This window comes from Puma concolor, chromosome C1 (genome assembly GCF_028749965.1).
Source record: "Puma concolor isolate L17-30 chromosome C1, mPumCon1.1.hap2, whole genome shotgun sequence".
NCBI classification, from domain to species: Eukaryota; Metazoa; Chordata; class Mammalia; order Carnivora; family Felidae; genus Puma; species Puma concolor.
The window spans coordinates 188,001,485-188,024,470 of NC_141674.1; the positions used below are offsets into that span (position 1 = coordinate 188,001,485).

General features: G+C 39.0%; 1 pseudogene; it reads left to right on the plus strand.

Annotated features, from left to right (window-relative positions):
• The first annotated feature begins 442 nt into the window (after positions 1 to 442).
• The window catches only part of LOC112866654 (aldehyde oxidase 4-like), an 82,055-nt pseudogene continuing 59,511 nt past the window's right edge, over positions 443 to 22,986 (plus strand).

A 22,986-nucleotide genomic window follows, 5' to 3' on the forward strand; every position in this document is an offset into this window, starting at 1 on the left:
TTGTTGTCTCCCTCCAGGATCATCACTTCTTTCCCCACTTCTGTCTTTTTGCCTCCCAACATACACATCTAAAAACATTACTATTTCTCCCTGTTAATTCCTTGCCAAACTTATCTAAGAAATTATGTGTACCTGATGCCACATTTTTCCCTCCAGACTCGGTCTCTCACTATTTAACCCCTTGCAGTCTGGTTTCCTAACCTATCATTTTACTACTCTAGCCAGTAATGTCCCCTAATGTCCTATTCCACTCGCTATTCCAGCACCTGGACTTATCACTAAAAAACAAAACAAAACAAAATCAAAACAGGCTAAGTCCTCCCTCACTGGGTCTGCCATCTCCCATCTACCAGCTTCAAAATCTCAGTGTTAGTCAGCACTCCCTGTCACTTCCCTTTTATATCACTTCTAAATCCATCATGCTTTCTCTGGACATCCTAAAATGAAGAAATTCATCTATATTAGGAGCAAGCTGAAAATTCATGCACTCCCAAGTAAGCCTGGCCAGAACCAGCCCTATGCATAATCACCCCCAGCCTCCCATTGGCCCGTCTCCCCAGTGACCCCTCTGTCCATTCCTTTCTGGTGCTTAATATCATAAATAAGTCATTCTAAGTAAATAAGACTCACCTGATATTTCCAGGCTCCAACCTCTGATTATAGAGGCAGCATTTCTGGGATGCAGTCAGGGATTTTATTTTTAACTTTTTCCTCGAGTAGGTAATTTTCATAAATATTTGTGAATGAACAGATTTTCCACCAGAACCAGCACCCCACATGTACACATCAGCACCAGCCTATTTCACTTTTCACAGGATTTCCATGGCCCTTTCCAAAGCCTTGTGCCTAGTTTATATTCATAATTGCATGCTTTTCCTTAAGATGGGTCTCCAATAATATAAAAACTTTATATTCCCACAAGATCCCAGTTTGCTGCTGACTTGGAGCCTGGCTTAGGTATCATTCCCAAGATGGAACACAGTGACACAAAGAACAAAATTTGTTTGTAGGCATCCCTATCTCCCTTCCACATTCTACCCCTAGTGTGCCTGTCCATCAGACACCTGCTCTTGCAAGAATGTTGATTAAAGCCTCACTTCACTGTGCTCCAAGTCTCCACCTCTGTCCTTGTATTGGGTCAGTGGGCTTATTTCTCACAGGGAGGGAAGGAAGAAATGAGGGTTGAGTAGGAGTTTGCTGAGCAAACAGAAGGCTGGAGGTGGGAGGGGAGGGGGGTGAAGCTATTCCAGTCAGCAGTATGAGGTAAGATCAGATGGGTCAGAATGTAGTGCTTTTGAGGAACTAAAAGAAATTTATTCTGGTGGAAATAAAGAGTTGTGAGGGAGTGGGAGAGTGTGGCAAGAGACAGAGGAGAAGTGAGGTCCTTGAGGCAAAGAACCAAGTTTGACCCTAATGTCACATTCCTTTCCTGGCATAGGATGATGGAGTTTGGGGGTGGTAGGGTGGTGGGGCTCAGAGACTACAGCCAGGAAAGAATTCTTGAAGATGTCTTTGGTGCAAAAACATGATTTTATTAAAGCACAGGGACAGGACCTGTGGGCATAAAGAGCTGCACTGGGGTTGTGAAGAGTGACTGCTTATATATTGTGGAGTTTGGGGGAAGGTAAAGTCAAGAGGAAGTTTCTTAAAGGGATTTCCATATGCTAAAGAAGACTTACAGATTACTGGAGGCCTAGCTATTATCAAGCTAAGGTTGTTTTTCCCTCTAGCAAAGCATTATCATTAAAATAGTAGGGAGTTCCTGGAGATTAGGCCACTGACAAGATTGCCCTTTTCTTGTAATATTACTAAAACGTTTGTAAACAGATGGAGACTGTCAGTGTAACCATTTGTTTTCTGTCCTTTTCTTTGCTCTTGGGCAGCCAGGAGTGCCTGAGGAATGTCACACTTATCCCAGGGGCATGTTGTGAGGTATCAGCTTGCCTTATGCTCCCTCACCATGGGAAACAATTACTCACTAATGAAAGACTGGCTCCCCTTGGAAATTCCAGAGTCAACTGTACACTTTGGCTGCTAGTATCTAGTGTCAAGGTAGCTTCTTCTCGATATACTGCAGGGCTGTTTATCTTGAGGACACTTTGGGCTCTTCTGCTTAAAAGGCCCTCAAAATAAACTTCTGATATATTATTGTTTGTATTTGACCTAAGTTGGGTTGCTAGCTTTAGCATATAGAAATATAGTATACCCAGTTAAATTTGAATACATGAAGCATACTTATACTAAAATATCACTTGTTACTTATCTGAGGTTCAGATTTAACTGGGCATCCTACATTATATCTGGCAATCCCACCTAATGATGAGATTCAGAATGAGTCAGCAGAATTGTAAGTAACTGAGTCTGGCACATCTGGTGGGGGTGGAGGAAGGAGGATTCAAACTAGCTATTTGGTGACCAAAGGAGAAAACAGCTGGTTGAATCCATCTTTCACTTTTCACTCAAGGCAATGTTAAAATGTACATCACAGAGCTATCTTAAGGTCTGACAAAGTGAAAACTCAAAAGTAGCCTCTGTCTTTGAGCCAGACAACAACTAGATTCCTTTACTTGGAAACTTCAGGACACCAGAGTCACAGAGAAAGGGTTTCTTGCCTTTTCTGCCCTGTTCGATGCCCTGTTCAATGGCACTTGACTTTGAGTCCCTGCCTAAAGGTGGAAAGCTTGACCTGCTTGTGCAGAAACGACTGGCTCAGACTGGGGACAAAAGAACAGAGGAGGGGGGGGCTCCTCCAGATCTCTGCAGACAATCTCTGAGCTCTTTACTCCAGGGGTGTCCTGACCAGCTATTATCTCTTCATGGGCAGCAATTTCCAAGATGAAATTAGCTTAACTTCTGCCCAAGCCAATTATGACCTCCACCCACAAAATCCTTTTTAAACCTCACTTGAAAAAGGCCCAAAGCAAATTCTAATAGATTCTTATAGAACCTAAAGCAGGAGGTTTACATATACTATTTGTCCCTCTTTATGAAAAAATGCAAACATCTTGTAGGGAAGATGTACACAGTGGTTGCTGATGTTACCAGTTCAGGAACCATGGTTATTAAATTAATATTCCCTATCCAATAAGGAGGTAAAAGCATACATTGCTGAGCAGGGAAAGTTAAGCCTCACAGAAGGATTTTCTAAGTTTTTCTTATGCACCATTTCCCACCAACTCCACAGTGACCCATTGTCCACAACTCTGAATTCAAAAGCTTTTTTTATCCCTCATTTGAACATAAACCCTGATGTCTCATGAGGCTGTTGGTAGTCTTCATGTATCCCACTTAGTGTGAATATCCCTATGGTTCATTGCAGAAATATTAATGTGTTTGATTACAAGGTGCTGCCTTGTAGACCCACTGGGAACGCTACCTTATTACCTTTGTAAAATATGGAAAATTTTGCATCAGAAACGAATCTGGCCTGGAGGGTTGCAGATAAGGCAGTATGAGTCAGTGAGGATTTATTCTCATCTGTAATCAGTGAACTCATTTATATGCCAAAAAAAAAAGGAACAGCTCTCTAAACAAGAAAGACTCAAGAAAACATATTACTTGTTATCAGTATCTGAGGAAGAAGAGCATGAAAAGCAGTGGCCTGGGCCTCTCTATTCCTTGACTCCTCCCTTTCCAGTCTGCCTCATAGGCACCAAGTACAGCTGTTGGGGAGAAGGCTGTGGCACCTGCACTGTCATGGTGTCAAGATACAAGTCCAAGTCCAGGAAGGTCCAGTATCCTTTGTGTTGGGCCAAGCCCTGCCCTGGGCATATCTAGGAAGGACACAGAGCCTCCTACTTTTCCTGTCCACAGGCATTCCCCCTCTCTTCTACCTCCAGGCCTGCTCACCCTGCAACTTCCTAAGCTCCAAATCTTTCCCATTACCTTGTTCCCATCAGAGTATATCTGTCCTGTGTGTCAGTCTCTCAGGGCCATGCTATCTATTTCTATACAAATACTTCTTTGCTTTTAAGCAAGAGATTTCAGAGTGGGGGTCAGGTAAGAATGGCTTAAACACAAAGAAGTGATACATTGTCCTGGTAGAAGATTTAGGTCTTTGACATATACTAAGAGGAGTTATTTGTCTGGAAGGGCTGAATGAGGCCTCAGATTACCTTGGCCTAAAATGTAAATTTGCTCACTATAATTGTTTTTTTTTTTTTTTTTAATTTTTTTTTCAACGTTTTTATTTATTTTTGGGACAGAGAGAGACAGAGCATGAACGGGGGAGGGGCAGAGAGAGAGGGAGACACAGAATCGGAAACAGGCTCCAGGCTCCGAGCCATCAACCCAGAGCCTGACGCGGGGCTCGAACTCACGGACCGCGAGATCGTGACCTGGCTGAAGTCGGACACTTAACCGACTGCGCCACCCAGGCGCCCCTGCTCACTATAATTGAAAGTGGTTCTGAAGCAGGAGTTGTCTGGTGTGATTCCAGGTTTTTGTCTTAAGTCACTGGGTGGTACTGTTCACAAATTAGGGAACATGGGAGAGGAGGAGCAGAGGAAGGGAAAGTAGTAAGTTTAGCTTTGAACACATCATATTGGGGTAATTACAGGATACCCAAGAGGGATTGTCCACAGGCATCTAGATAAAGAGTTCTGTCATTCAGAGAAGAGGTCTCATCTGGAGCTATAACTTACTGGAAGCTGTCAATATAAATATTAAAAATGATAATAAAAATAGCTATCATTTTTCTAATGCTTACTGTATGCCAGGCACCGTTCAAAGTAGGTTACATATATTACCATATTTAGTCTGAAGAACATCTTTGAGATAGGCATTACTATCACTCACATTGAAAAAAAAAGAAATCAAGGCAAAGAAAGTTGAGTAACTGGCTCAAGATCATATGGGCCAGCTGGTGGTGAAGGCAGGTTTTCAGACCCAGGCCATCTGGAACATAGCATACTATGAGAGCTTATAGTATGCTTATAGGTACAGGACACTGTAGAACCACAGACTGGGATATGCACAAAGAAAGACACCCCCACAAAGAAGACCAAGAGGGAGTAATCAGAGTTGAAGGAGGAACATCAAGAGGAGAAAGTTCCAAGAAGACAGAAGCGATCAATAGTATGAGATACCAGGGAGTGGCCCAATGCCATTAGATTGCTTCCGGACCAAGGGCAGCAGAGAGATGGGACTGGAAGATGAGATACAGATGGCACAGGAATGGCTGGAAAGCCAGGAAGTTGTGGACAATTCCTGAAGAAACTTGACTAAGAAGGGAAAGAAAGATGGACCAGTAGCTGGAGAGAGACATTGGGTTTTGTTTTGTTTGTTTTGTTTTGTGTAGCAGAGTAAACACTTGAATTTACTTTTAAATCCAAGGGAATTTAGGGAAATGAGACTCTAGAAAGGAAGAGGTTAGGAGAACTGTTGGTGATGAACCAGGTCCATGGAGAGAGAAGAATAGATGGGAGCCAGAGCACAGGGGAAGAGGAGGAAGGACTCTTGCCCTCCTGGCCAAGAACCCAGGGCAATGACTGAAACTCTGGGTAAGAAGCAGTGGGCTGGGAGTGGAGGGGGCTCATGCCTCTATTTTCCAGATGAGGCATGAGGATAAGGCTGAGGAGAGCAATGAACACTGGAAGAGCAGTTGAGAGAGAAGGGAGAGGGGGATAAGATTAAGAGGAAGTAAACTTAATGGGGGAGGGGGACTTGGAGGACATAAAAAAAAAACAAAAATTTATCTGCTGCACACTCTTGCCCTGTACATCATGCACTCTCCCAGGGTCCCCAACCAGCCAGCTGGCTGGTTTCCAAACACCTTTGATCATTCAAAGGGCTGGTGGAGCCAAGAACAGCACTCTGTCTTTTCTTCCAGAAGAACTGCATGCTTACTGTCTTCCTGGGTGGGAGAATAGAGGAAGCATTCCATGGGAGAGAGACAATTTCCCATGACTTAAAGACAATTTCCCATTCCCACTTAGCCTGAGTGGGAATAAAAAGCTATATTGGACTGAGGTCTGGACCCTATTTCCAACCAGTGAGATGAGAATCTTGTGCTAACCACATCCACTTTGTCATTAATACAGACTCTACTGTAGGAGAGGTGGTCAAGATAAGGGCATAAACTTGTGGCTTCCACATATGGCCGTATATTGAAATCAGCTGACGAGCCTTAAAAAGCGATGAAGTGATCCCACCCACAGATTCTGATTTAATTGGGCTAACATGCAACCAGAGTATCTGTATATTTAAAAGCTTTGCATAGTTGAAAACCAAATGGATTAAACTACCCCATTGTGGTTTATTTATAGTCCACAACATATAATCCACAATATATAATCTTAAAAGTAAAAGATTTCTTCTCCCTAGAATGGGGTGGGGGGAGAGATCTCTTGGAGGTCTTATACAAAACTCTTCATTTTTCTTTCTCCATTTTTCTCTACCATTTTGATGCCAGCCATATGTAAGTTCTTTCCTGGACACTTATAGGAACTTACACTTTGTTTTGTTTTGTTTTGTTATCTAGTGTTCTCTGTATTCTCAGAGAAATATAGTCCCATGACTTTCCTAGACTCCCTGAATTATGTTAGTCACTCCCTATGATTCCAATGTGTTTTCTTTACAAAATGCTATCACAGCCATTATCCAGTTACAGCGTGCCTGGTGCCCATCTGCTCTCTGTATGGGGCTGCTGTCACCACAGTAGAAGGCGTAGGAAACACCAAAACCAGGTTTCATCCCATACAGGTAAGAGCATAATGTGACTGGGTACAGATGTTAGTATAAGCATTCCATGTAGTCTACTGTACTCCAAGTCAGATTTTTTTTTAATTAATTAATTAATTTTATTATTATTTTTTAAGTTTACATCCTAGTTAGTATATAGTGCAACAATGACTTCAGGAGTAGATTCCTTAATGCCCCTTATCCATTTAGCCCATTCCCCCTTCCCACAACCCATCCAACAACCTTCTGTTTGTTCTCTATATTTAAGAGTCTCTTATGTTTTCCCCCTCCCTGTTTTTATATTATTTTTGCTTCCCTTCCCTTATGTTCACCTGTTTCGTATCTTAAAGTCCTCATATGAGTGAAGTCATATGATATTTGACTTTCTCTGACTAATTTCACTTCGCATAATATCCTCTACATCCATCCACATAGCTGCAAATGGCAAGATTTCATTCTTTTTTATTGCTGAGTAATACTCCATTGTATGTATATACCGCATCTTCTTTATCCATTCATCCATTGATGGATATTTGAGCTCCTTCCATATTTTGGCTATTGTCAATAGCACTGCTATAAACATTGGGATGCATGTGGTGCTTCAAAACAGCACACCTGTATCCCTTGGATAGATATCTAGTAGTGCAATTGCTGGGTCATAGCTGGTAGTTCTATTTTTAATTTTTTGAGGAACCTCCATACTATTTTCCAGAGTAGCTGCACCAGTTTGCATTCCCACCAGCAGTGCAAAAGAGATCTTCTTTCTCCGGATCCTTGCCAACATCTCTTTTTGCCTGAGTTGTTAATGTTAGCCATTCTGACTGGTGTGAGGTGGTATCTCATTGTAGTTTTGATTTGTATTTCCCTGATGATGAGTAATGTTGAGCATTTTTTCATGTGTCAGTTGGCCATCTGGATGTCTTCTTTGGAGAAGTGTCTATTCATGTCTTTTGCCCATTTCTTCACTGGATTATTTGTTTTTTGGGTCTTGAGTTTGATAAGTTCTGTATAGATTTTGGATACTAACCCTTTATCTGATATGTCATTTGCAAATATCTTCTCCCATTCTGTCAGTTGCCTTTTAGTTTTGCGGATTGTTTTCTTTGCTGTACAGAAGGTTTTTATTTTGATGAGGTCCCAATAGTTCATTTTTGCTTTTTTCTCCCTTGCCTCTGAAGATGGGTTGAGTAAGAAGTTGCTGCGGCCGAGGTCAAAGAGGTTTTTGCCTGCTTCCTTCTCTAGGATTTTGATGTCTTCCTGTCTTATATTTAGGCCTTTCATCCATTTTGAGTTTATTTTTGTGTGTGATGTAAGAAAGTGGTCCAGGTTCATTTTTCTGCATGTCACTATCCAGTTTTCCCAGCACCATTTGTTGAAGAAACTGTCTTTATTCCATTCCATTGGATATTCTTTCCTGCTTTGGCAAAAATTAGTTGGCCATACATTTGTGGATCCATTTCTCTATTCTGTTACATTGATCTGAGTGTCTCTTCTTGTGCCAGTCCCATTCTGTCTTGATGATTACAGCTTTCTAATACAGCTTAATGTCTGGGATTGTGATGTCCCCAGCTTCAGTTTTCTTTTTCAAGTTTTCTTTGGCTATTTGGGGTCTTTTCTGGTTCCATAGAAATTTTAGGATTGTTTGTTCTAGCCCTGTGAAGAATGCTGGTGTAATTTTGATAGGGATTGCTCTGAATATGTAGATTTCTTTGGGTAGTATCGACATTTTAATAATATTTGTTCTTCCAATCTAGGAGCATGGAATATTTTTCCATTTTTTTGTGTCTTCAATTTCTTTCATAAGCTTTCTATAGTTTTCAGTGTATCAATTTTTCACCTCTTTGGTTAGGATTATTCCTAGGTATTTTATGGTTTTTGGTACAATTATAAATGGGATTGATTCCTTTATTTCTCTTTCTGTTGCTTCATTATTGGTGTGTAGGAATACAACTGATTTCTGTGCATTGATTTTATATCCTGCCACTTTGCTGAATTCATGGATCAGTTCTAGCAGTTTTTTTGGTGAAATCTCTTATGTTTTCAATATAGAGTATCATGTCATCTTCAAAGAGTGAAAGTTGGTCTTCCTCCTGGCCAGTTTGGATGCTTTTTATTCCTTTGTGTTTTCTGATTGCTGAGGCTAAGACTTCCAATACTATGTTAAATAACAGTGGTGAGAGTGGACATCCCTGTCGTGTTCTTGACCTTAGGGAGAAAGCTCTCAGTTTTTCCCCATTGAGGATGATATTAGCATTGGGTCTTTCATATATAGCTTTTATGATCTTGAGGTATGATCCTTCTATCCCCACTTTCTTGAGGGTTTTTATCAAGAAGGGATGCTATATTTTGTCAAATTCTTTCTCTACATCTATTGAGAGGATCATGTGGTTCTCGTCCTGTCTCTTATTGATGTGATGTGTCACATTGATTTTTTTTTTTTTACAGATATTGAACCAGCCCTGCATCCCAGGATTTAAATCCCACTTGGTTGTGGTGAATAATTTCCCTGATGAACATGGATGAAAAAATCTTCAACAAGATACTAGCCAACGGGATCCAACAATACGTAGTCTACTGTACTCCAATTAGGTCACCAACTTTGAAATCTTTTGTGCTTCTAAACTTTCATTTTGTCAGATTCAGTGCTTCATAGCAAAAGGGTCTTTTTAGAGATTGGTATATCAACCAAGATTCCTTCATTGATTTTAATATATCTTAACTTCTCAACCCCATCCTTGCCCTAAATTAAAACAAGAACAGTCCAGTCTGACAAGAAAAGAAAGTGAAATAAGAAAGCAGAAGTTTATAACAGAAATTAGTTGTCCACCACATTTTGAAATTAGTGAACCCTGAGTAAGAGGCAAATTATGTGTATAAATACTTCCCAAATTTTTCTTAAGTAACTGACACCATACTACAATAAAACACAACAAAAATAACAAAGCATTCACTAGAGTTTAGAGGACTTTTTAAAGAAACAAAATGTTATTTTTATATGCTGAATAAGAACTTCTACAGAGATTAAGCTTTGAAAGCAGTGTGTGGAAAGAAAATTATGAATAGCCATAGTTTCCCTTGAAATTCCTTCTGTTAGAAGATTGTGTTTGGAACATGAAGGCTAAGACAATGTGTTACCAGACAATGTGTTACCATTGATGGGCATTGGTGATAGTGTATGTCTTTCAGCCATAAACTTTTTGTTCTTATTCAAATCTTACCCCACACTTGGATCATCACCTTAACAGTTATGGAACTGCAGCTTATCAGATTTCTTTCTCTCAAACCTTGATAGTACAGATGCTAGATTTGTTCAGTAGTGCCCTGGACAGGTCTGTATTGGCTTGTGAGAACCAAATATTCAATTTTGAGGGATTTTGTGAGCTAGTCTTTAAACACAGCCATTATTAAAAATTAAACAGATTTTACATAAATAATATTCTTTTAAAAAGCTAGTAAGTATCAACATTCATAATTTTCTAATGATTTTACTATTATCTATGCTCTTGAGGCTATGTATGTTTATTTATCTACATGGTAGAAATACCACATAGTATGGGGCGCCTGGGTGGCGTAGTCAGTTAAGCGTCCGACTTCAGCCAGGTCACGATCTCGCGGCCCGCGAGTTCGAGCCCCGCGAGTTCGAACCCCGCGTCGGGCTCTGGGCTGATGGCTCGGAGCCTGGAGCCTGTTTCCGATTCTGTGTTTCCCTCTCTCTCTGTCCCTCCCCTGTTCATGCTCTGTCTCTCTCTGTCCCAAAAATAAATAAACGTTGAAAAAATTAAAAAAAAAAAAAAAAAAAGAAATACCACATAGTGGTATGCTCTGTGCATCTCTTCCCAGATCCACATTCAGTGACATCACATTGGAAGCATATCAGCCATGGTGAAAGTATTTTTACTCCTAAAATTAATAGAAGTTATAAGTTAGAGCTTTTTCCCCAGAGATTCAATTGCTAAATTTTACCATCACATTTACAGCCAGGTTATATGCCACAACTGAAACAACTTGCCATCTAGCAATAAATCCAACACACCCATATTTCTCTCTAAAACAGAACAATAGCTGCCCTTTCAGTTGGGCTACTGGTGAAGTATTTGACTTTCATCTAGGGGTTATGCTATTTGAAAAATGTTTATTTAAAAACATTTGAAGCAATTCTGTCTCCCAAAATGAAATAACTATCGAATTTATGAACAAACACAATTTTCTACACGCACACAAAAAGAACATGTTAACAAATGTAGTTTTCTATAACATACCTATCACTTCCAAGATAACTGGTCCCCAGTTCTTAGAAGAAAGCTGTGAAAGCAAACCTCTAAATATTGTAAGAAAGCTGTTTTCCCTTTCAGTAAACAGACCTAGACAGAAATTCAGTTTTATGATGAAAGATGTAGACTAAAACAAAGTAAAAATGCAACTTAAATGCTATGGTAACTGGTATATAAAAATTCTCTAATATTTTCCCTTGTTTCTCAACAACTTCTTCACTCAAAAATTTTTAGTTTCTTATGAAGTACTATTAAAACTCTGGCTTATGGTTGCAGTTATGTTAACCCAACCTGAATGGATGATCTTTGTCCAATGAAATAATCCACACTAGTGAGGAACTGAGAGCTTTTAAAAGCAGAGAGCTTGTGATTTGTCTTTTTTTTTTTTTTTTAATATGCACAGACAGTCTTAGAGAGATGGATTATTTGTTCTCAGATTGTGTCTGTAATTCATATAACAACCATCAGGAGGTGGCATTGTAAAATTTGGCTAAATTGATGAAGTAGATAACCTTATGCTGAGTGTGGATAATTTGGAGATTATATTTTGGTTCACAATCCATTTTTTGAGCTCTTTCTAGAATTGTAAATGCTAGCCACACTGATAACCTGCATGTTTATATTTTAAGGAAAACAATAACATAAAATTCAAAGAAATGCAGTTAGGTATCACATATACCTTCTAAAATGGTCAACTGATATAAATCACCACTTCATTTAATTTTGTCTTTCTCTTCAAGACTAAGGAAAAACATTTTTTTTGTAATTTCCATCCTCTTTCCTCTTAGAATCAGAAGAATTTCTGCAGTGGGTACTATTAGCATTCCTGTGGTGGGCCTTTCCTAGTGCTTGTAGACTTGTCACTGATTATGTGGCCAAGAACAAAAACAAAACAAAAAGTCTCATACTAGTTCTCTCTAGCCTTTAATGTTTGCTTATAGTTTATCAGAGAGAAGTTGTCCTTTGCCTCTTAAATACTTGTATTTCATGCCATGTAGTTATGTTTTAGACATTTCAGCTCCTTTCCTCTAGTCCAAAGAGAGATTCTTAATTTACATACTTCTACATTCTTCTTAGCAAAAGGAAAGATAGATTATGGAGTCTGAATCCATTCTTGATCGTGCAGTTTTTTCCTAAACTATTCTTGTTCTTAAAAAAAAGAAAAAAAAAAAAAAGAGTATACCTGTTAACCAAGTTTCCCCATGACCCACTGGCAGCAAGCTTTTACCCTTCTGGATGTTTAAACTTATCCAATCCACACATTTATATTGCTTCTGAAATTTTTAAACTGTATTTGAACATGATAATTTTCAATTTATTTTTAGTACAAAACTAGCATGTTCTTATTATGAAAAATGCAAAACAAAATTAAAAGACAGGGAAATAAAATTCATTCATATTTCTGTCCCTAAGAAACAACCACAATCAGATACTTCTGTTCCCTTTCAGTCTTTTCTATGCATAGTTTTTGTTTTCTTATTTTAGCCAATACTGTGGCTACTGTATATATGATTTTATATTCTATATACAATTTTAACACTATAACATAATAATTTTTTCATGTTATTAAAACCACTACATAAATATCATTTATACTAGCTGCAAATTTTGAATATACTTCATAATATAATGATTTCCTTACCTTGTCCATCATACTTTGGAAGTGTTGACTGATTAAAACAATCAATACTTATTGAACACTGTGCTGTACTGGAAGGGTTGGTGAACATCTAAAACACTCCTTGCCTTCTTCAGGAACTTAAGATCTAATGAGGGAGGTGAAGCATATACCTAAATGACCCTACTCTAGCATAGTTGGTGATAGGCCTGCAGAAGGATCCAGACAGTGAGTGGTACAGCTCTGGCTGGGGTGTTAGAGCAGACCCCATGGAAAAGGGGGCAGGGGCCCTGACAAATGGACATATTTTCCCTAAGAAAACATGTGAGAGAGAAAATACTATGTAAGAAAAGCTTAACAAAGGGCCACATATGAGATGTTATGGGGTTGCAGTTTACATGAATTTGGGCATGGGTGGGATATAAGGCAGGAAGAGTTGGTTGGAAAAATTATGGAGAGCTTTGTGATATTTCAGGAAGAATATGTAATCATAAGAGTTTTTTGTGATGAATATCTGTGTTCCGAAGAGCCATTTGACTGATTTGGGAAACAAGAATCCAATTACTCATAAAGCTATCTCATTGAAAAAAAAATGAAGCACAAATAAGTAATATTTTTTTTATCATTCCTTAAAATTGATCTCTTCTTTATCAGGTCATTTGTGCCACTGTACCAGATACCACCCAATTGTAGAAAGTAGAAAAACTTTCTGTGTGGTAAGTTAAATTTTAAAAATTTATTTCAGTTGATTTAGTACATGGATGAATGCTTGCATAAAATCATCTACTGCATTCAATTATTTCTAAAATACCCTTATCTTGACCTTTCTAATCAGTGAAAGTTGTTGAATGCCACTGTTGGTATTTTTTAAATAAACCTTTAACATCTATCCTGTTTATAGCCCTAAATTGGCACTTTCCTAAGAAGTAAAGTACATGGTCCATGACTTCAAGAAACGCAAACTCTATTAAAGAAAGAAAATAAAATGTAGACTAAGAAATAATGAAAGAATAATTGAAAGCAAAATATTAAAAGTTCAATATATCCCCTATACCATGTATATCAGTTTTGAAGGAACATGGACTAAAGAAAATTAATGAGTAGGAAGGGGAGACACAAAGGAAACATTGGAGAAGGGGAGTTTTGAGCTAGGTCTTAAAAGAAATGATAGGAATGAATGGGTGAAGAGGGACCAGTAGAAAATTCCATGTAAGAAAATGCATGGAAGTAGGAAAAAGAAAATGTCCAAGATTCAGCTAATAAATTGTTGTGGCTGAAGCATTAGAGACTAAAAATATATCATTCTTGGCTGACGAATTTACAACTAAAGCTGATAACCAATATATAGTCATTGTCTAGGAGTAACATGGGAATAGTATTTCAAAGGGAAAATTCTTGGCACCTGCCAGTAAGAAGGATAAGCGTGGAAAGACATGGTGGGGATGAGGGCATGGACTAGTGCAATCTCCCATATGTGAAGGAATGAGGACCTAGACCAGTTGGGAAGATATGGACCCAGAAAGATGACTTTCAGGAATGGGATTGCCAGAATCATAACCTCCAGACAATAAAGGATATAGTGAGGAAGAAATCCAAGTCACCCTCAAAATTAAGAGATTAAGAAACAAGATTAGATGAAGGGAATTGGAAAAGGTGATTTAGTGTGTGGTATGGGTGGGGGAGGGTATAGTTTTGAGATATATTAAGTTTTCAGAATGTTAAATATCAACAAGGTTTCCATTAAGGTGTTTTCCCATTTTTTATGGCAAAATTAATTTTATATAATTTTGGTTGACCAAAAATAACTCAAAGAACACAAATTAATTCCACATACCAAAAAGTCTTTGGAAAAAAATCTGCTTTTAGGCCAGTAATGAAGATCTGAAAAGCTTTAGAAACTACAGCCATTTGGAATCCTGGGCAAGATACTATTATGTTGAACCATATGCATGACCAGTATTGCACCATTTTGGCCCATAAAAATAGCAACTTCATATCATTTAACCTAATACTACATGATTGTTTTCCTGGAGACAAAGCCTACCTATACAAAAATAGATATTATTATCTCACTCACTTGGATCCCCACATTTAGCCATTTGTCATTCGTTCCTTTATCATGCACAGCATTGTCAGAAAATCCAAATCTCTCCTTAAGTCTGTAGAAAATTACCTTATAGGTAAAAATATCAGCCACCACCTCTGTAGCACTTCCTGTGTGTCAGATACTGTGCATACCTTTTGCATATTTAAATCAAACAAACCTGTTTGATTTAAATGTTTGAGATGGGTTTTATTTTCCTAATTTAACAAATTCAACCTAGTTAGTACCTGTTAAAGCAGGAACTAGAACCAAGGTCTCCTTGACGCCATAGATGAAGTCAAACCATAGGTCTCCAAACCACCCAGACCCTTCGGTTGTGCCTACACATGAATAGGACAAACAGGAATGAAAAGATTAAGTCACAATTGAAGTAAGTGACCGGTGAATTCAGGCCAAAAACACTACTTTTTGTTCTGCATGAAATGTCCTGAAAATTAAGGTAAAATGGTTGGGGACTTGAATCATGCCAATAATTCAGAATATCTTCAACAATACCCAAATAAACTCAGATTTTCAGTTTATTTTTATTTGTGTATAGAAAGTCTTAAATGCAGTTTGCCTTCTCAGGACTTCATTAAAGATACATGCTGTATCACTCTTTATAATAGCCATCTTTTTTTGTTTTTTTTTTTAATTATCACTTTGTTAACTACTCCATTTACCTCACTCCTAGTGGAAGCCTTAGCTGGCTGACTCCACCCGCCTCTGACCTCCTTCATGATCCCCTGGGATTTGGATGACACATTAACAAGACCCTACTTATAGCATGGTTGCACATTCCCTGTAATTTTCTCTAATTGTTCAGTGATGCAATACCTTGTTCTCTGCTCCATCCCATTACAGAGCCCTTGAAGGCAAGGACCTGCTCTGTTACTTCTTCCATAGCTCCTTCCATAGTCCCCCTGCCCTTGGGGACTGTGAGTACTAGGTTGGTGTTTTATGAATTGACCAATGAATTTGTTTTAAATTCTTGCATTACTTCCTAAGGAATTAACTGTTTGTGGAATGAAAGGATCGGGAAAGTGTTGCGTGGATCAAGAAGAGAGATCTTTTTGAAGGGTTAGTATCCAAAATCTATAAAGAACTTATCAAACTCAACACCCAAAAACCACAAATAATACAGTGAAGAAATGGGCAAAAGACATAAACAAGCATTTTTCCAAAGAAGACATCCACATTGCTAACAGACACATGAAAAGATGCTCAACATCACTCAACATCAGGGAAATATAAATCAAAACCACAATGAGATACCATATCACACCTGTCAGGATGGCTAAAATTAACAACTCAGGAAACAGTAGATGTTGGCAAAGATGTGGAACCCTTTTGCACAGCTGGTGGGAATGTAAACTGGTGCGGCCACTCTGGAAAACAGTATAGAGGTTCCTCAAAAAATTAAAAAATAGAACTACCCTATGACCCAGCAATTCCACTACAAGGTATTTATCCAAAGGACACAAAAATGCTGATTTGAAGGGGTACATGCACCCCCGTGTTTATAGCAGCTCTATCAACAGTAGCCAAATTATGGAAAAAGCCCAATGTCCATCAACTGATGAATGAATAAAGAAGATGTGGTGTATATGTGTGTGTGTGTGTGTGTGTGTGTGTGTATGCAATGAAATACTACTCAGCGATCAAAATGAATGAAACCTTGCCATTTGCAACAATATGGATGGAACTAGAGTATATTATGCTAAGTGAAATAAGTCAGAGAAAGATAACATATAATTTCACTTATTGTGGAATTTAAGAAAAAACAGCAGCTGAACATAGGGGAAGGGAAGGAAGAATAAGATAAAAACAGAAAGGGAGGCAAACCATAAGAGACTCTTAAATACAGAGAACACACTGAGGGTTGCTGTAGGGATATTGGATACAGGGCTGGGCTAAATGGGTGATGGGCATTAAGGAGGGCACTCATTGGGAAGAGCACTGGATGTTATATTAAGTGATGAATCACTGGGTTCTACTCTTGAAGCCAATAATATATATATGTTAACTAACTTGAATTTAAATAAATAAATGAAGGGGCGCCTGGGTGGCTCAGTCGGTTAAGCATCAGACTTCGGCTCAGGTCATGATCTCACAGTCCGTGAGTTTGGGCCCTGCATCGGGCTCTGTGCTGACAGCCAGAGCCTGGAGCCTGCTTCAGATTCTGTGTCTCCTTTTCTCTCTCTGCCCCTCCCCTGCTCATGCTCTGTCTCTATCTCAAAAATAAATAAAAATATTAAAAATTTTTTTAATAAATAAATGAAAAGAAGACATCTTTTGTGAATAGACAAGAAAAAGTAAATATCTGGTGTTCCACTTCAGTTGGGATTGACTGAAAAATAGCCACATAAATCCAAATGCATTCATTTTCTGTTCTATAATGTAAAAGAGTGAATTCAAGGAGTAAAGAGTCTTAAAAAGCTTCAAAAGTTAGCAGGCCCACAATTTTCATGAAGCTAATCACCACAGAAGCGTTTTCCTTCAGAAGCATTACAACTCTTTGTGCCTCTATCTGGCTTTACCATCACCACCCCCCCCAACAAGTACTACAAGAGGTGTAAACAGTGGTGCATCTTCATGCTCATGGCAAATAAATATCTGTTAATAATACCTGAGACCCAGCATAGAAGCTTAAAACCTAGTTCCTGATGCCAAAAGAGGGATCCCAGAGGCAGTAAACCTACCCACGAAACCATTACAGCCCTCTGAGGGTGGGAAGAATTCTAGTCAGGGCCACCCTATGGCTCTGGCACCTCCATTTTGTGTCAGAGGTATGGCCCTGACTCTGAAATCTCCTACTTAGAAATTCATGTTCATCTTTCAGTAACTCTGAAGTTCCATTTGTATCTGATTTTGTTTTGTTGAGGTGTACCAACTGTATAATGAAGATGAATTCCATCCCTTGGCTCTATTCCAGGAACCTAGATCCCCTCCTGAACTAATAGTAAGATGCTTTACTTTTGTTGTCCCATAACATGACATGGTATAAGCCTTTTTGCATTACGCTATGGAATGACTGAGTTTCAGACATTAAAAGTTGGAAGTGTGTCCAATGTGATAACCCATTGTTACAAATTTGTTCAGCTCCACCATAAATAGTTTTAAGCGTGGTGCTGCCAGGACCTCCAAGATGCTTTGGTTCACCCCTTAATTTGAAGATCCTGAGCTCAGAGAGTCTAGTAACTTACTCAAGGTCACACAGCTACACCGTGAGATATGTTAAAGATATTTTGTACAATTATACTTATAATGGAATTACATTATTCTTACTATTAGCCTCTGAGATTTCAACTCAGTGGGGAGAAATAGAGAGAAAGAATAATATAAATAGCATGGTTAACTAATCACTCCACTCCATGACTATACTCAGAAGAGAGCATGAAGTAAGGGATATGATTCTACTGGCTTCCTAAAGTGTCACAGTCCCCACTTCCCCCTCAGAGTGTGAGAATTTGGACTCACTATTTAAAGAGTATACACACACACAATGTAAATATGTACGTATATATGAGAGAGTTGTAAAAAAAAAAAAATGTATACTATAGTGAATGACTTAAGAGATTTTTTCAAGGATAATTTTGCCTATAAGCAATTTTTGTCATACCAAAATGCCTAATCCCCAAAGATGAGGCCCCTTTGACTTACTGTTAGGGCAGAACTAGAACAAGAAGCCTGACCCTTTAATCAGACTAAGACATTTTGCCTCCTCTTCAGAAACTCATTTCACAATATAGGTAGAGTTTGTTCCACTCTATAGTTGTTGTTGATAGATACCTATTATGATGTTTTGTTCATTTGCTTTAAAGTTTATTTATTTATTTTAAGAGAGAGAGAGAGCATGTGCAAGCATGTGCACCAGCAGGGGAGAGACAGAGAGAGGGAGAGAGAGAATCCCAGGCAGGCTCTGTGCTGTCAGTGCAGAGCCTGACATGAGGCTTGAACTCATGAACCATGAGATCATGACTTGAGCTGAAATCAAGAGTCAGATGCTGGATGCTTAACCCACTGAGCCACCCAGGTACTCCTAATGATGTTTATTAAATGGTGCCCACATGGATATTAGCAATCTAGGTAGTTTCACACAAGGACACCCTTTCCTGATCACTACAAGTTAGGTCAACCCAGAAAGCTAAAATGACCATCAGGCCCTTTGGGCAACCAGAGCAGTAGATATACTCATGGCATGTAGTTCAGCAGCCTTACTTGAAAACCTGTTGGCTTTGTTTCTCTGCAGAGAATGGCAGAAGATCCAAATAAGACAAGACTGACATTCCAAGGGGAGAGGACTACCTGGATCATTCCTGTGAACCTCAGTGAGCTTCTAGAGCTGAAAGCCAATATCCCTGATGTACTCTTCATCATGGGGAACACTGCAATGGGTGGGTGGTTTTTAAGCAAATTCCTTAGTCTAGATTAGGTAATCCAGACTTCTGTCTCTCTTTTTAAACTCTTCATAAATGCAATGCAGTTCACATTAATTAATACATACCTATGTCCTTTAGAATCTTTTGTTGTTTTCTTTTGCAAATGTGTCATTTGTGTCACAATTTTCACTCTGGATTATCCATAAGCAACATCTGTTAGCCCCCATTGACTTCCTTTTCTAATTGCTTTACATGCTTTTCTCCTTAGGGACCCAGCATTAAATTTAGAGATGAATTCCATCCAGTTTTCATATCTCTACTTAGGCTTCCAGAACTATGTTTTATGCACAGCACAGATGATGGTATGTACCGTCTTTTTCATTGGCTGTTGGTAGGCTATTAATAATTATATGCACTGGGCTAATTTGAGCACTTAAGAGAATATATGACCTCATATATGTGCCCTACTATGTGTCCTCTATGAGCTTTTTCAAACTGAATTATTCAGCTATGTCACTGAATACTGCATTGTCACAGGAGCCATACAGTGGGAAGATGTAGGTTGTTCCACATATAGAGAGAGACTGACTGAATAAGGACACTTAAGAGAGTGGCTGGCCTGTAGGAAAAGTTCTTGCCAGAGTCATAAATTTGCTTAAGGCTCATCCTATACCCACACACATTCACACACACACAAAAATTCTGAGACACAAAATTTGAAAATTTAACTGTAACAACCTTATTTCTCTTCATACTCTTTTCACAGTTTACCAAATGCTTTCACATCTTGTTTCTTTTGATCCTCATGACAGTCCTGGAAGGTGGAAGGCTACCAGGTGGTAGCCTGGGATCTCCGTTCTCAATCAAAGGACTGAAGTAACTTCCCCAACTTTGCACAGCTAACACACAATCAAGTCAGGACTAGATTCCAGGGTTTCTTACTTTTAGTCAAGTTCTCCTTCCCACAATGCACCAAATAAGGCTATCTGAGAAACATATCCAAACTCAGCATTTGAATAGATACAAGTAATGGGAGGTAAAAATTCTACTTTAAAATAAAGTTTTCCTTGGGGCACCTGGGTGGCTCAGTCGGTTAAGCTTCTGACTTCAGCTCAGGTCATGATCTCACTGCTTATGAGTTCAAGCCCCATGTTGGGCTCTGTGCTAACAGCTCTGAGCCTGGAGTCTGCTTCAGATTCTGTCTCCATCTCTCGGCCCCTCCACTGCTCACTCTCTGTCTCTGTCTCTCTCTCTCTCTTTCCCAAATATAAAATAAAACATTAAAAAAATTAAAAAATAAGGTTTTCCTCATTGAGTAAACAGAAAATGAGAAATTGTCTGCTTTCCCCTCTGATCTGCTAATATTAAGTCAGTCTGCCCATTAATTTTCTTTTTTACCTGTTGGAATGTCCATATCAGTTGACTCATAGGGAGAAATGGAGCAAGGGGAGGCTGGGCTGGTACAGAAGAATGTTGGAAGTAAGGTATGGACGCACTTGGTTGGGTGGGGTGGGAGTGAAGGGACTGGGGAGGAGGTAGAGCCCATAACACTATGTCAGTGTTTCTCAATCTTTTCATTATTGCCTCACTAAGGAGCAAGAGGCATTTTCCCTCAATCATCCCTCCATGAATTTTTAACACCGTAGGTAGACCATATATCTGTTTATGTACAGTATATGTATATCAGGGCTTTATCCATCAAAAGAGCAAGATTTTTTTCCACCCTTTTGGGGCTGGTATTACCCTCCTGGAGAATGCATGAACTGGATGACATCCCTGCTCAAAGCATTGCCTGAAAGCACACTTGTAAAAACCTGACCCAAGGTACAGACAGGTGTCTATTCTTATTGCTTTGTTAAGGAAACAGTATGAAAAGATGGCTGTATAAGAAGGGCAAATGGGCAACACAAATGTGTAGGTCACTTTCCACTTAGACTTAATGATCTTTTAAAAGTCTTATAGAATCTGAACTGAAATTTCTATATTTGATCAATTTATTCAGGAAAACACTAATTGCACATTAACAAAGTAATGAATTTCTGATATCTGTCGCTGGTATGTCCTAAAATGTATGGCATATATGACTGTATATATATGACTGATAAAAAGAATTTGGTACTTAATACTTGGGAATAAAGCATATTGCCAAAAATATCTTTATCTTTGGTTTCTCTAAGTTAATATAAAAAGAGAAGATATATTTGAAAGATTGTTTCTGTGCAGCCCATGCATCTTGTTATAGTTCACCTTCAGTTTATATTCCCCTATCTTATTTTCAGGGGTGCAGAATGTGGCCTGGCTCTGTTGAATGATGGCTTACATCTTATTGTTTGGGGGCAGCAAAAGAAGACTAAGACCTACTTTGCTCTCCTGAAGTATCTGAGGACGCTTGCCAGAGCTCAGATTAAGAATATGGCAGAATGCTCTCTAGTGTGATATGAAATAAGCCACAGTTATAGACAGTCATATAGTTCTGTTCTGCTTAGAAAACATTACTCTGAAGGGGAACCCCAAGTCAATGTTGAACAAGTCTGTACAATATGAGTATGAGTGGGTATATGTACTCAAAATGAGAGTCATCACACTGCATTTATGTGTGTGTCCAAAGTGAGAAGCGGCAGGGTGCTGGGTGGCCCAGTCAGTTGAGCATCTGACTCTTGATTTCAACTCAGGTCATGATCCCAGGATTGTGGGATCAAGCCCCCTGTCAGGCTCCACACTCAGATTCTTCCTTTCCAGGGCACCTGGGTAGCTCAGTCGGTTAAGTGTCCAACTCTTTATATTTGGCTCAGGTCATGATCTCATGGTTTGTGAGATGGAGCCCCACATCAGGATCTGCACAGTGCAGAAACTGCTTGGGATTCTCTCTCTCTCTCTCTCTCTCTCTCTCTCTCTCTGCCCCTTCCCCCCTCTCAAATAAATAAAACTTTTTAAAAAATCTCTTTCTCCCTCTGCCCCTCTCTCCTGCTCACATGCTCTCTCTTGGGGGAAAAAGAAGTTAAAGTTCAACCAAGGGGACTGTCCAGCTCTAACAGGCTATGAAATGTTTTAGCCAAGGTATAGTAAACAAGAGCCTACATTTCCAAAATACTCTTTTATGTCTGTTCCTCCTCTTAGACCTTTGCCCCAAGGTCAGTTTCTAAGCATGTGCATCCCATATGTCTATTCTTGGATGTCCCCCAGTTGTCTAGCTTATTGAGGTTTCCTTATTATTTGAGATTTAAGAGTAATTGGTTTGAACCACTGCCCATTCCACACATGATAGGTAGTTCAGTGAGACTTTGGTGCGGGGCATTTCTCCTAATTGTCTCTGGCCCTGTTTCTGTTGATTCTCAAAATTCACTACATATTTTCACCTTCTGCATCTTCTGTCCCTTTTTCTAGACCACACTGTTCCTCTCAACATCACCTTGCCCCCTTAACTCCCTTCAAATGCTCTCATTCAAGGCTATGTCTGAAGGAACTTTATCCACAGTTTGGAGTAACAGAGAAGAATTCTACTACACAGCAGTACAGTAAGCATTTTGAATGGGAATGCTACATAGCCCAGTTCTTTAGTGTTTATTTACTCAGACTCTAGTCCTTACTTTCCCCGATGTTATTGGACACTCATACTAGAGTCAGCTCTCAAAGAAATTTTCTTCTTCACTGCACATGGAAAAGGAACATTTTCTTCAGCAATAAGTTTGAACTGGGGTCAGGGATGGGAATCTTGCACAACATGTTGTCTGACTCTATTTAGCTGCCCTAAAACCATACCAGATCTTTCTTTGAAGCAAAGAAGGGAATTAAAAACTTACACAAGATCCTTGTACACATAATTCCTTGTTTGTCAAATAACTGGCTTTAAAAATGTTATCTTTTTTATTTAGACTTTAGAAGGACATATGGTGAACAGACCTAATTTTTCTGACCTAAATACCATTTTAGCAGAAGGAAATGCTTCCATCC